General features: G+C 40.6%; 1 non-coding gene across 1 annotated transcript; it reads left to right on the top strand.

Moving 5' to 3' along the window:
* The first annotated feature begins 11,528 nt into the window (after positions 1 to 11,528).
* LOC131217892 (small nucleolar RNA R71) lies at positions 11,529 to 11,636 on the top strand. The gene has a single exon (XR_009157478.1). It is a non-coding gene; the product is annotated as a small nucleolar RNA R71 (small nucleolar RNA).
* Positions 11,637 to 13,887: the final 2,251 nt, after the last annotated feature.

Here is a 13,887-nt window from a genome sequence, read left to right as displayed (position 1 = left end):
TTTATACGGCCGAACGTATCTCCTTGGGGAGCACCTGTATTGTTTGTGAAAAAGAAGGATGGGTCGCTGTGGTTGTGTATAGATTATCATAGGCTCAATCACGTCACAGTAAAGAACAAGTTTGCTCTACCCAGGATAGATGACCTGTTTGACCAGTTGAAGGGGGAACAATATTTCTCTAGTATAAACTTACAGTCTGGGTATCATCAGTTGCGCATCAGGAATGAAGACGTGCAGAAAACAACTTTTAGGACTAGCTTCGGGCACTATGAATTCCTCGTGATGCCATTTGGACTTACAAATGCATCGGCCGTATTCATGGATCTCATGAACCGGGTATTTAGGCCATATCTTTACCGATTTATCATCGTATTCATAGATGACATTTTGATGTGCTTAAAGAGTTAGAAAGATCACAAAGAACACCTACAAGTAGTCCTTGATACTCTTACGCAAAACCAATTGTTTACACAGTACCGAAAATGCGACTTCTGGAAGGAAGAAGTCAAGTTCTTAGGACACGTGGTTTCCAATGAAGGAATCGCTGTGGACCTTGCCAAGGTAACCTCGGTATAAGACTGGAAGCAGCCTGGCTCAGTTATAAAAGTGAGGAGTTTCCTTGGGCTTGCCAACTATTATCCCCGATTCATTAAAGATTTCTCTAAGATAGCCCGACTGTTGTCTCAACTTACTCGGAAAGATCTTAAGTTTGCTTGGAATGAGAAAGTAGAGACAACCTTTCAAGAATTAAAGGACAAGTTAACGTCTGTGCCCGTGCTATTACTACCAGAGCAAGGGGTCAAATATACTATTTACACTGACACCTCTCGACTCGGTTTGGGGTGGGTACTTATGTAGAAGGATAGGGTGATCGCCTATGCCTCACGACAGTTGAGGAAACACAAAGAAAACTACCCCACTCATGACTTGGAGTTGGCAGCAGTCATTTTCGCTTTAAAGCTCTGGAGACATTACTTTTATGGAGAGGAGTTTGAGCTCTTTTGCGACCACAAGAGCCTCAAATACATCTTTACACAGAGGGACCTGAATATGAGGCAATGCCGTTGGATGGAGACTTTGAAAGACTTTAAGTTTGAAGTCTCCTACCATCCTGGTAAGGCCAACCTTGTGGTCAATGCGTTGAGTTGAAAGAAAACTATAAAATTTACAGCCCCATTGATGATAGGAGAGTGGAATATGGTGGAATTCGTGCGAGATTTCGAACAAAAGCTGACAGTGGAGGAGCCATTCGAGAGCGTCGTACAGTTCCACGTGCAACCATTTATTGATGACCGAATCATTATGGCCCATAAAGAAGATGAGCTATTGGTGAAGATGTGAGATTGTGTAAGTGACAATGAAGAATCAGAATGAAGGATTTGCTTAGATGGAGGTTTACAGTATCGTGGCCGCCTATGCGTCCCAAACCTTCACGACTTGAAAAGAGAAGTTCTGGAGGCCGCTTACAATTCAAAGTTAGTGATGCATCCAGGTAGTATGAAAATGTTTCAAGACGTGAAGCGTTTGTACTGGTGGGACAACATGAAGGCCCAAATAGCAGACTTTGTATCCCGATGTCTCACGTGCCAACAAGTTAAGGCCGAACATCGCCGACCCCCTGGTTTACTTCAGCCCACGCCCATAGCTGAGTGGAAGTGGGATTTCATATATATGGATTTCATTTTCGGGTTACCAAAGGCGAGTAAGGGGCATGACTCCATTTGGGTGATTGTGGGCCAGTTGACGAAATCGGCCTATTTCCTTCCCGATTAGAGTTTCTAATTCAATAGATGATCTAGCCAAGCTGTACATTAAGGAGATAGTACAATTGCATGGGTTTCCTATAGAGATTGTGTCGGACCGAGACACATGATTCATGTCTATTTTCTAGACTCAAATCCAAGAAGCAATGGGGGTGAAACTGAAATTCGGTATCGTGTTCCACCCTCAGACTGATGGGTAGACGGAACAGGTAAATCAGATACTCAAGGACATATTATGAGCATGCGTACTCGACTTCAAGGACAGCTGGGATGATTGTCTCCCTTATGCTGAGTTTGCTTATAACAACAGTTTCCAAGCAAGCATTGACATGGATCCCTACGAAGCTTTGTATGGGTGCTCATGTTGAGCTCTACATTGTTGGGCAGAAGTTGGCGAGAAGAGCTTCGTTGGCCTAGATCTGGTTCAGGCAACCTCAGAAAAGATCGATATTGTCAGGCGTCGACTCCTTATGGCCCAGAGTAGGCAGAAGAGTTACACTGATACGAGACAGAGACAGTTAGAATTTGAAGTTGGGGACCATGTGTTCCTTAAAGTTTTTGCAATGAAAGGAGTACTTCATTTTGGAAGGAAAGGGAAACTCACCCCGAGATTCATTGGCCCGTTCCAGATTTTAGACCGAGTGGGTGTGGTAGCATATGTCTCGCCTTGCCCACACTACTCGCAGGCATGCACACGTATTTCATGTATCGATGTTGAAGAAATATGTTCCTGACCCTGCCCATATTATTAAGTGGGAGCAAGTGCAGCTAAGAGAAGACGCTACTTATGTATTACGGCCCACATGTGTTCTAGATAGGAAGGAACAAGTGTTGCGTAGTAAAGTTATTCCACTTGTGAAAGTGCTATGGAAACACCACACCGAGGAGGAGGCTACTTGGGAAACGGAAGCTGCAGTTCGTAAGAACTACCCACAGATCCTCGAGGAGTACGAAAATGTACTAATTTTAGGGATGAAATTTTCTTTAAGGGGGGTAGATTGTAACGTCTCAGAAAAATCCGTAGAAGGACCCGAGTACCACCTTAGGCAGAATTACCCAGGGACCGCATCTTGTTGAATAATTTAGGCAAAAATTAATTAAGTACTAAATTAAATAATTGGTGGATTAAACTCGGGCCACCATTTTCACAAATGAGAAGGCCTAAAACCATTAATACCATTGACTCAACGTCACTTAAAGACCTAGGAGAAATCCCAAGAGCCTGTCACTCTCGGGAGTACATTGGAACTCTGTATCAGACCTAGACCGCACGTTGAGGGTCTGATGACTGCAAAACTATAGGACTATATCCGTCCTACTGGACTTGACAACCATCGCGGGAATCAAGCCCAGATAGTGTCCAGAAACATACAACATGAGCCGCGAGTAAAGAGTGTGAGAAATGCGAATACCTTTAGAAAATGAACCAAAACTTAAGTGAATTGGGCCATTCACTCTTATGTGAAATTGAGGATTTCAGACTGTCAGTTTCTGACCAAACTCCACCCATGGGGAAAGGAAATTTCCCTGCACATATCCGTATAATTGTGGCCCCGATTGAGTATGTTGTTGATCTGACGTAGGTTCTCTGACATAGGTTCTCCATAGTTGATCGGCTTTTTCGATCGCACTGAAAACGTGTCCTAGCATTGATCCATTGTCATAGAGTATGCCCTACAACGTAGGTGGGTTGTGGTCCTCCCTATGAGCCCTGTTCGTCAAAAACAGTCGCCAAAAGGGTATACACTATGTGTATAGTGGCCCTGGGGCCATTTGCATCACTTCTGGGCTTATAAATAACCCTTATTTCACCCCACCTCTCTCACATACGAATTTCATCAAACCTTAAGGGAGAGAGAGGAGAGAAAAGAAGACAAAAGAGGAAAGAGAGAAGAAGGATTTTGGGAGATTGCTGCAATAATCCTCTCCCACGATTCCACACACCAAATCGCCTCCTCGTCGTGCTACTGAATCTCTTTTGATTACAATTTTGGGTAAGAAAACCTAACCCTAATGTCATTGTAGAGATCCAGGTGGATTGTTCATCAAATTAGCTAACCTATTACGTCATTTAGGTTCCCGACGTTCCGTTCTCGGAAGCATAGAGTTTGGACCGAGTCCGAATCGAGCATCCTAACGAAAGGTGCGAACTATAAACGCTTAGGTTGCGGTTATCAATGCTCTCATGTCAGCTAATGATTTATGTCTAACTTGATTGTTGCCGTATTGTCTTAGATACACCAATTTTTGTATGAAATGTGCACATGAACTGTGATGAGTAAAAGATGCATTCCATGTGTTTGTTAAAATGTTTGAATGAGCATTTGAATATGATTTGTGCTTGCAATGGTTATTGATTTAGGATTAATCATTGTCATATGCATGTTGATCTCTTTGTATAAGGAATTGCACAAATATATGCTGTAACTAACGTAGTCTATATATTGGGTGAAGTGTAGTCTAAGTGTTTGAAGAATTGTTTGAATGAGAAATTATTGATGATTCGTACTTATTACGAGTATTAAGATAGGATTCTTAATTGCCTTATACATATGTATAGTTTCTTTCATGTAATCATATTTACCTCTACACAATTTATGGATAAAATGCAAGTGTTTGGTAATGTGATCAATGTGTTCGGTGAAATGCTCAAATGGGGAATTTATTTGGATTAGTTGTCAAATGTTGAAATGATTATCACATGTGTTTATTTACTACATCTGAGTAAGATTGGGGTTGCAATGTAGCCCAGGCAATATGTAACAGTCCCTGTTCAGGTGGTTGAATTAGTCTCGCCACATTGGGTAGACTCGATGAATCCAGGTTGCACGATGATTGTCGACAGTGGTTAGGCCACGAGGGGTGCTTATGCGCTCCATGTCGATTAAGTCAGCGTGTGCCCATACCAATCGAACTTGCCTAACAAACCAATTGGCCTATTATGTGTTTACCATGTATGGACACCACTACTTGAATCTAAGGTACACCTCTCTAATGTAAGGGCCCACTTTAACCATGGTACCACGATCCACAAAGACTCATGAGCTGGGCATGGTGGTATCTGACACCATGTTCGAGCTGTCAGCCTACATTGGGGTGACGAGCCTCCCCATAGTGACCAGTGAGCAACTATGACTCAAAGTTATTGTAGATCTATTGTAATTTAAGTCACAACAAACCATTAAAAACTAAAATATTCTTTAAAAATCAAATTAAAATCCATGAAGTTCAACATATACATGAATCAAAGCAAAGAAAACATCTCAATCACGCTACAAGCTTCACCTCTTAGCCCTTCCTAAGAGATTTAGCCAACCATAGACATGATTGAACTAAGAACTCTTAAATAAAACATGAAAACACCTAAGGAAGATGAAGGAAAACTTGTGACGACGGCTTCTCCACCCTTTTTCTTAACTCCTCAAACCCTAGAAGACGCCCAGGGATGCTCTGAGGACTCCTATTTATAGTTGAGGAACTCCAAGCTCCGAATCGACCTTGAACTTTTCAGAAACCGCCTCAAATTTATGCATTCTGTGTAACTCGTCATAAATCGTTCGATGACATCGAACTACCTTCGATGTCATCGAAAGTGTCTTGAACACATGCCTTTTTCACACTGTTGTAACTTCACCCGGACTGCGTAACCTTCTATGTCATCGAACCTACCTTTGATGTCATCGAATGGTGTTCGAGGAATCGATAATGCGTCCAAAACATTCCAGCGAGTTACTTCAATTTTTTTAATAAATTTGATGTCATTGAAGAGGCTTCGATGTCATTGAGCAGGTCTTCGATATCATTGAGGAGGCCTTTGAGTAATCGAACATTGTACCCAATATGTTTAGCGAGTTTTGTCGAAAATCCACAAAAATATTGATGTCATCGAACTAGCTTTGATGTCATCGAGCAAAGCTTGGAGTCATTGAAAAAGTCCTCGAGTCATCAAGAAATGTCTTCAATTAGTCTAGTGACCAACTCGATTTCCAACCATAAATTAAATGTCAACGACCCGTGTTCGATGTCATCAAACGGTTGCTTCGATGTCATCGAACGGTGATTGATGACACAGTTAATGAGAATTCTACACTTGTTCGTTTGACTTCTTTCCTTATTCACTTGGTTTTCTTAAATATTGGGACCTTAAAATCTTCAATCTTTGCCTCCAAAGATCTATTCTTTGCCTTGGTGATCTTTGAGCATCAAATCCATGCTTTTAGCACCTTTTTCAATCCAAGCTCTTAAATTCACCTTGCAACACAAACATGGGTAAAATAGGACATTAAGCAGTATCTTATTCATAAAACCAAGATATAAATGGGGGTTAATATGCAATATTTGACCCTCAACACATACGTGATCTTTTTATCGATCTTTCTATTTTTTAACTGGTTCTTTTCATCTTTTTAAGGGGGATAGAATTCTCCAAACTCAATTCTCAACATTTATCAATGATACACATACTAGCAATCAGAAAATTTAGCATTACTCAGAGGAAGCAAATCGAAGGTGTCTTATGTCTTAGATCAACATGATATTTAAACTTCCTCTTAATCAATTAAATGAGAGAACTGAAGTGATACTGTACTTAGTTGATCAAACTCCAACAATTCAAAATTTAATCTTCATCTTATCATCATACTCAAAACATTCGTAAGTGCACAAACTATTGCTTTCTAAACAGGTTTTTAGCTTAAAAATTTGAAAATTTTCACAAATTTTGCTAAAAACTAAGAAAACACTGATTAGTATACCTAATCCACACGCCAACTTAAAACCTACATTATCCTCAATGTAAAAGATATGTGCATGTAATGCACATGAGACAACAAAAAGAAATGGAAAGTGATGGGAAGATAATACCTGAAGAATGAGAATTGAAGCTTTTTCAAAGTTCTTAACATATAAATAAGTTAGCATGAAGACTAAACAAACTGAAATCAAACTATCCTAATCCTAAATCCTATGAAAGCAATAAACTTAATTAAACCTCCGTCAGACTAGGAGGTCAATCCTAGTACACAGGATCAGTTAGAGGCATGGACATGTCCTCTAAATCAAACTTCTCAACAAATGGTTTGAGACAATGTCCATTCACTTTGAAAACATTGCCATTTGTCAGATTCTTTATCTCGATGGCCCCATGAGGATAGAAATTAGTAACAATGAAAGGACCGGTCCAATGAGATCGAAGTTTTTCAGAAAAAAGATGTAAACGAGAATTGTATAGAAGGACTTTTTGACCTGTTATAAATGATTTCTGAAGGATGTTCCTGTCATGGAACACCTTTATCATGTCCTTGTAAATTCGCGAATTCTCATAAGCGTCGTTTCGAATTTTCTCAAGTTCATTTAGTTGGAGCTTGCATAATAAGCCAACGTTGTCCAAGTTAAAGTTTAGATTTTTGATAGCCCAGTAGGATCTATGCTCCTGCCTCTACAGGCAAGTGGCAGGCTTTCCCATAGACAAGTCTGTAGGGAGACATTTCAATGGGGGTCTTAAAAGCTATACGGTAAGCCCATAAAGCATCGATCAAACGGAATGACCAATCCTTACGGTCAGGGTTAATTGTTTATTTTTATTTTTATTTTTTTACAGAATTTGTTTAATTTCCCTGTTATAAATCTCCGCTTGCCTGCTTATCTGTGGGTGGTATGAAGTGCTCACTTTATGAGAGATGCCATATTTATTCATTAAGTTCTCAAATGGCCTATTATAAAAGTGTGAACCTCCATCACTAATGATGGCCCGAGGCATTCTGAACTGGGAAAGGATATTTTCTTTTAAGAATCGAATGGCCGTTTTATGATCATTATTCCGACATAGGATCGCTTCGACCCACTTAGTGACATAGTCTACAGCTAACAAAATATAAATATTTTCAAAGGATTGGGGGAATGGTCCCATGAAATCGATGCTCCAACAATCAAATGCTTCAATAATAAGAATGAGGTTTAGAGGCATCATATTTCAACAGGATAACCCTCCCAATTTCTGACAACACTCACAAGATTTATAAAACTCATGAGTATCTCTAAACATTGTGGGCCAGTAAAAGCCGCACTGCAGAATTTTGGTCATGGTCTTTTTAGAAGAAAAGTGACCACCACATGCCTGAGAATGACAAAAGGAGATGACACTCTGATGTTTATTGTTTGGCACATATCTCCTTAGAATTTAGTCTGGACAATATTTAAACAAATAAGGATCATAAAACTTACGTACCTCGGAGAAGAATTTTTTCTTATCTTGCAGTCTAATATATTTGCGTAAAACTTGTAGAAGATAATTTGCAATGTCAGCAAACTAAGGTAGTTGGGAGAGTGTAAACAATTATTCGATAAGGAACATATCATTTATTAGTGTCGGCTTAAGGGAATTAGGGAGGTCAAGTCGAGAAAGGTGGTCGGCTACTACTTTTTCTACTCCTTTTTTTATCTTGTATTTCAATATCAAATTCTTGGAGTAAGAGGATCCATCTTATCAAGTGGGGCCTAGCATCCGTCTTAGAAAGAAGATACTTTGGTGCCGGATGGTCCGTGTAGATGATGATCTTAAATTCGATCAGGTAGGACTTAAATTTTTTCAAAGTGAATTTACGGCTAAGAGTTCCTTCTCCGTAGTAGAGTAGTTCACTCAGGTAGAATTTAGAGTTCTACTTACATAGTGAATAATGTAGGGCTTCTTTTGTTTTCTCTATCCTAACACTGCCCTAATACCATAATCAGATGCATTGCATATAATCTCAAAAGGGATGCTCTAATCGGTTAGATGCATGATAGGTGCGGTAGTTAACATGCCCTTGAGCTTAGTGAAAGCTTCTTGGCATTGTTCAGTCCATTCATATGGTACATTCTTTTGAAGTAACTTGCATAAAGGATGGGAGAGATGACTAAAGTCCTTTATGAATTGTCTATAGAATCTGGCGTGTCTTAGGAAGGATTGCACGTCACGTACACTCTTGGGTGGAGGTAGGTTAGAGATAAGATCAATTTTGCCTTGTCTACCTCAATTCGCTTGGACGAAATTATATGTCCAAGCACAACTCCCTTGGGAACCATGAAATGACATTTCTCCCAATTCAGAACTAAATTCTTTTCCTCGCATCGCTTTAACACACATTTAAGATTTTCTAAATACTATCTGAAGGATGGACCAAAGATAGAGAAGTCGTCCATGAAGACCTCTAAATATTGCCCCACGATGTCAGAAAAAATACTCAACATGTATCATTGAAAAGTGGCGGGGGCATTACATAGTCCGAATGACATCCTTCCGTAAGTAAAGGTGCCAAAGGGATATGTGAATGTTACCTTCTCTTGATCTTCAATGGCTATCTCTATCTGATTGTAGCCCAAATATCCGTCAAGGAAGCAATAGTAAGAGTGACAGGCCAGCCTTTCCAAAATTTGATCAATGAAGAGTAAAGGAAATGGTCCTTGTGACGGTATTTAACTTCCTGTAGTCAATACACATTCTTCAACTAGTAGTAACTCTAGTTGGCATGAGTTCATTGTTGGCAGTGGCTACGATGGTGATTCTGGACTTCTTAGGAACCACCTGAGTTGGACTCTCTCATTGACTATTGGATATAGGGTATATGATACCCACATCCAACAACTTAAGTACCTCAGCCTTACCCACTTCATTCATATTTAGATTAAGTCGATGTTGTGGTTGCCAAGAGGTTTTCATATTATCCTCTAGATGAATGCTGTGAGTATAAATCAAAGGATCAATTCCCTTGAGGTTTTCAATCGACCATCAAACTGCTCCTTTATGCTCAATGAGAGTAGAAATAAGTATACTCTCTTGTTCCTTCTCAAGGTGGGAAGAGATCACCACTGAGTATGTATTATCTTGACCTAAGTAGACATATTTAAGATTAGCGGGCAAAGGTTTTAGGTCAAGCTTTGGTGCTTTGAGGCTAGACGGTAGAGGCACTACTTCTGTTTGGGAAAATTTCTCAAAATTTGGCCTCCACTAGTTAACTTCAAGTACTGGCATAACGTCAAGCAAGACATCCATCTCCCTAATCATGTTGCCATATAAATCAGAGGAGTGAGCTAGGCACGTCTCTAGAGTGTTAGAGTATAGAGTTAGGAGTGCTCTATCTTCCACGAAAGAATCGATCATGTTAATGTCGTGGGTATCGTCATCATTCTCTGGCTGTTTGTTCATGTTGAATTGTTGAGCTCCAATGTCATATTTTTGAAAGATAAATTCATAATTCTATTTCTATAATTAATAATGGCATTTGATGTAGCAAGGAATGGGTGACCAAGAATGACGGAAATTTGAGTACTTACATCTATGATGGGTTGAGTATCCAAGACAATAAAATATACTGGATAGTAGAATTTATCAACTTGGGCAACACATCCTCAATCATCCCTCTTGGTACACGAATTGAGCGATCGACAAGTTGTAATGTGGTTCGGGTGGATTTTAATTCACCTAGACCCAATTGTTTGTAAACCGAGTAAGGGATTAGATTTACGCTCGCCCCTAAATCAAGAAGTGCTTGCTCAATCCAGTAGTTCCCAATTACACAGGTGATGGTTGGACTATCGGGATCTTTGTATTTTTGTGGCACATCTTGCTTGAGGGTGACACTCACGTTTTCTATCAAAAAGATTTTCTTTTGTTTGTTTTGTCGTCTTTTGGTCGTACATAAATCTTTCAGAAATTTGGCATATGAAAGGATTTATTTAACAACATTTGGTAGAGGGACGTTGACTTTCACTTACTTAAGCACCTTTAGAATATCCTGAGAGTTAGAGAGAGGTTTTGGTGTAATCAACCATTGAGGGAATGTCACAATCAGCTTACTTTGAGGTTCTGGTTCAACCCATGTGGTTCCCAATTACACAAGTAATGGTTGGGCTACCGGGATCTTTGTATTTTTGTGGCACATCTTGCTTGAAGATGGCACTCACTTTTTTTATCAAAAAGATTTTCTTTTGTATGTTTTGCCGTCTTTTGGTCATACATAAATCTTTCAGAAATTTGTCATGTAAAGGGATTTGTTTAACAACATCTAGTAGAGGGATGTTGACCTTCACTTGCTTAAGCACCTCTAAAATATCCTGAGAGTTAGAGAGAGGTTTTGGTGCAATCAACCATTGAGGGAATTGCGCAATCGGCATACCCTGATTAAAAAACTCTTGGTTTTATATATGTTTTAAGAATGGATCCTCTTGAGGTTTCCTTTGATTCAGAAATTGGCCAAGGATCCCTTGAGGAGTTTTCATTTGTCCGTTTCTCCAACTGAAGTTTGGATGGTTCCTCCAGCTTGAGTTATATGTATTTGAGGTGGGTCCACTGAAACATTTTTGATAGTTGTTTACGACATTTGATTGCTCATTCAATATCTGTTGAAAAGAAGGAATTGTTGGGCAATTCTCAGTTGTATGTATATTACAAGCACAAATACCACAAACAACTTCCGCAGTCTTTTCAGGTTCTACCTTCTTAAGTCCATGGCCTCGACTTTTCTTGTGAGTTTAGCCACTGTTGCATTTATATCATCTTCCTCATTTAGTACATAAATTCCTCCCCTTTCCTTTGATTGAGTAGGCTTAGAAGTGGTAATTCTTCAAGAGGTATCCCATGATTGCGCGTTTTCAGCAAGTTTATCAAAATAATCCCACGCATCATCCACTTCCTTATTCATGAATTCCCCATTACACATCATCTCCACAAATTGGTGTATGGATGAGGTCAATCCCTCATAGAAAAAACTTGTTATATGCCATGTTTTGTAGCCATTTTGTGGTCATGAATTTATGAGATCCTTAAATCGCTCCCAACATTGGAAGAAGGTCTCATCCTCTTTTTGCGCAAAATTTATGATTGCTTTCCTTAAGGTATTTGTTTTATGATAGGGGAAGAACTTTTTACGGAACTCCCTGTCATCTCAGCCCATGTGCCAATGGACCTTGGTCTTAAGGAATGTAACCACCACTTAGCCTTTTCTTTCAAAGAGAAAGGAAATAATTTTGAAAGTGCCTTTGTTTGTCAATTAGTGTGACGGTTGAGGCAGTAAGTCAAGTGAGCCTCATATGAAGATAATATAAGATGCTGCCTCAACTGGATGGGTGAATCAAGAACATCAAATGTGAGGCCCACATCTAGTATCTATTTGATTCTGTTAGGTCCCGCGGTCCTCCCGGTCAAATTTTGGTGACCCGCCACCTGTAGATTGTATTTGCGATCATCCCTAAGTTCCGTCCTATAAACACGATCTGCTACAACCCGAAACTTGGGCCATTGCTACCGCATCATCGCCGCGGTTCCAACGCTATGTCTCGTGAGACAATCTGATGCCATTTGTAATATTTGAGCCCTTGATTTGATGTGGGACCCACTTTAGGGGTGTGCACATTTCCCTAGGTAGTAAGGCCCACCCTAGGTGTCATCATTCCCTAGGTGCCTAGCTTAACCTATTACCTAGCCTACACCTAACCTACACCCTACACAGCTAGCTATCATGCGATTTCTCTAACCTAGGCAATCATGAGCCTCCTTCTTTAGAAAGTCATCATGACTTTCTCTAACCAAGGCCACCTTTCTCTAGAAATTTCAGCTTTTTATTGCTACATCTCCCCATTCCCTAGCAAATCTCATCATTTCCTTGCTACATCTCTCTTTATCTCCTCTCTCTCCCTCATTTTTCCATCTTCACTCCCTTACTAGAGAGAGACCCAACATCCCCATCTCCCTCTATTTCCAGCTACATTTCATCCTAATCTCTCATCATCTAGCCCTTGAAACATCATCTCACCCATAGATCTTCTTTCCATGGTGCATAAGGAGCTTGGTGTTAAAGTTTGGTGGAGATCCATAAGGTGGGTGAGCATTTAGAATATGTTTCATGTTTTCTTCCATTAGATCTTCTTTCTTCTTCATGTGGAGAGTGTAGGACCCACCAATCAATGGTGGAGATCCTACACAACTCCTTAGGTGTGGCCATTGGCCCCCCATATGCATGCATGTTGTCTTGATGGGGCCATTCTCCATGGACCCCTTCTTGATGATTCTTCTCTTTGATCTATAGTCATTGGGTCATCTAGACCTTAGATCCTTGGTGGGGATGGTATCCCCACCTTAAATGTTGATTTGTAGGGCCCATGCATGCATGGGACCCTTGTAAATCTTGCATGTATATGTTGATTGTTTGATTGTGGAGGACTCATAGTGGCGGAGACCTCCCTATGGCCAGATTGTGTCTTTCTCCTTCCTTTCTTCCTTTTCTTTGATGTGGATTTGATGTGTGTGTGGCCCACCTGATGTGCCATGCGACCAGACCTCCCAGTTGTTGCGACGTCCAGGCCCAAGTTGCTGGACGTCCAGGCCCAACCTTGCTACCCCATTTTGTTGGCATGGTTTGGATGGCCTTTAGGACTGAATTAATGGTTGATCTTGGAAGGGCCTTGGGTCTGATGTGTGACCCATCTAGGTGGACCCCACCTTGAGGAATCTGAGATTTATTCCCCTATCATCCATCTTTTGGGTTGGTCTGGTCAGCAACATGTTGCTGTCTAGATTGCTAGAATTTTAATGTTGCTGAATTGTTTGGAATGTAAGCCCTGTTAATGGATCTTTTCTCCCTGATTTCTTGAACATTTCTTTGAGGTGTGGACCCCACCTTGATGTATGTTAAATCCCACCTCATCTGGCCCTTGATTGGAGTCCATGGGGTAGGCCCAAGAGGGCTGGATGGTCCAAGTTTCTGAACTGTCCAGCAGGCCCTTATGGTGGAAGAAAACACCAATTTCTGCATAAGTTTTCGAAATGATGGGCCACTTTTGTGGACCCCACTTGATGTTCCTTTATGGGTGTATGTATTCCACCCTTTTTCCCCTTAATTGGGCAAACCTGGGCCTAAACCATTGGGAGTCCAAGTTGGGGACAGCAGTGTTTCCAGCAGGATTTTTTTAATATTGAGTATACCTTGCTGTCCATTTATTCCCTTGGTGGTAGTAGTTGTTTTTGGGACCCCTACCTACCCTCCTTGTATCCCACCTTACTGGGACCCACCTTATGTGCTTGTGGGCCATCTGGGCCACCATTATTGAGGGTTGGTATTGCTGGGCTAGCAGCTCTGCTGGATGTTCCAAT

The sequence above is a fragment of the Magnolia sinica genome, chromosome 10, assembly GCF_029962835.1.
Source record: "Magnolia sinica isolate HGM2019 chromosome 10, MsV1, whole genome shotgun sequence".
In the NCBI taxonomy this organism is placed as follows: domain Eukaryota; kingdom Viridiplantae; phylum Streptophyta; class Magnoliopsida; order Magnoliales; family Magnoliaceae; genus Magnolia; species Magnolia sinica.
The sequence above is the reverse complement of the archived record's forward strand: the minus strand, read 5'-3'. Positions and strand labels throughout refer to the sequence as shown.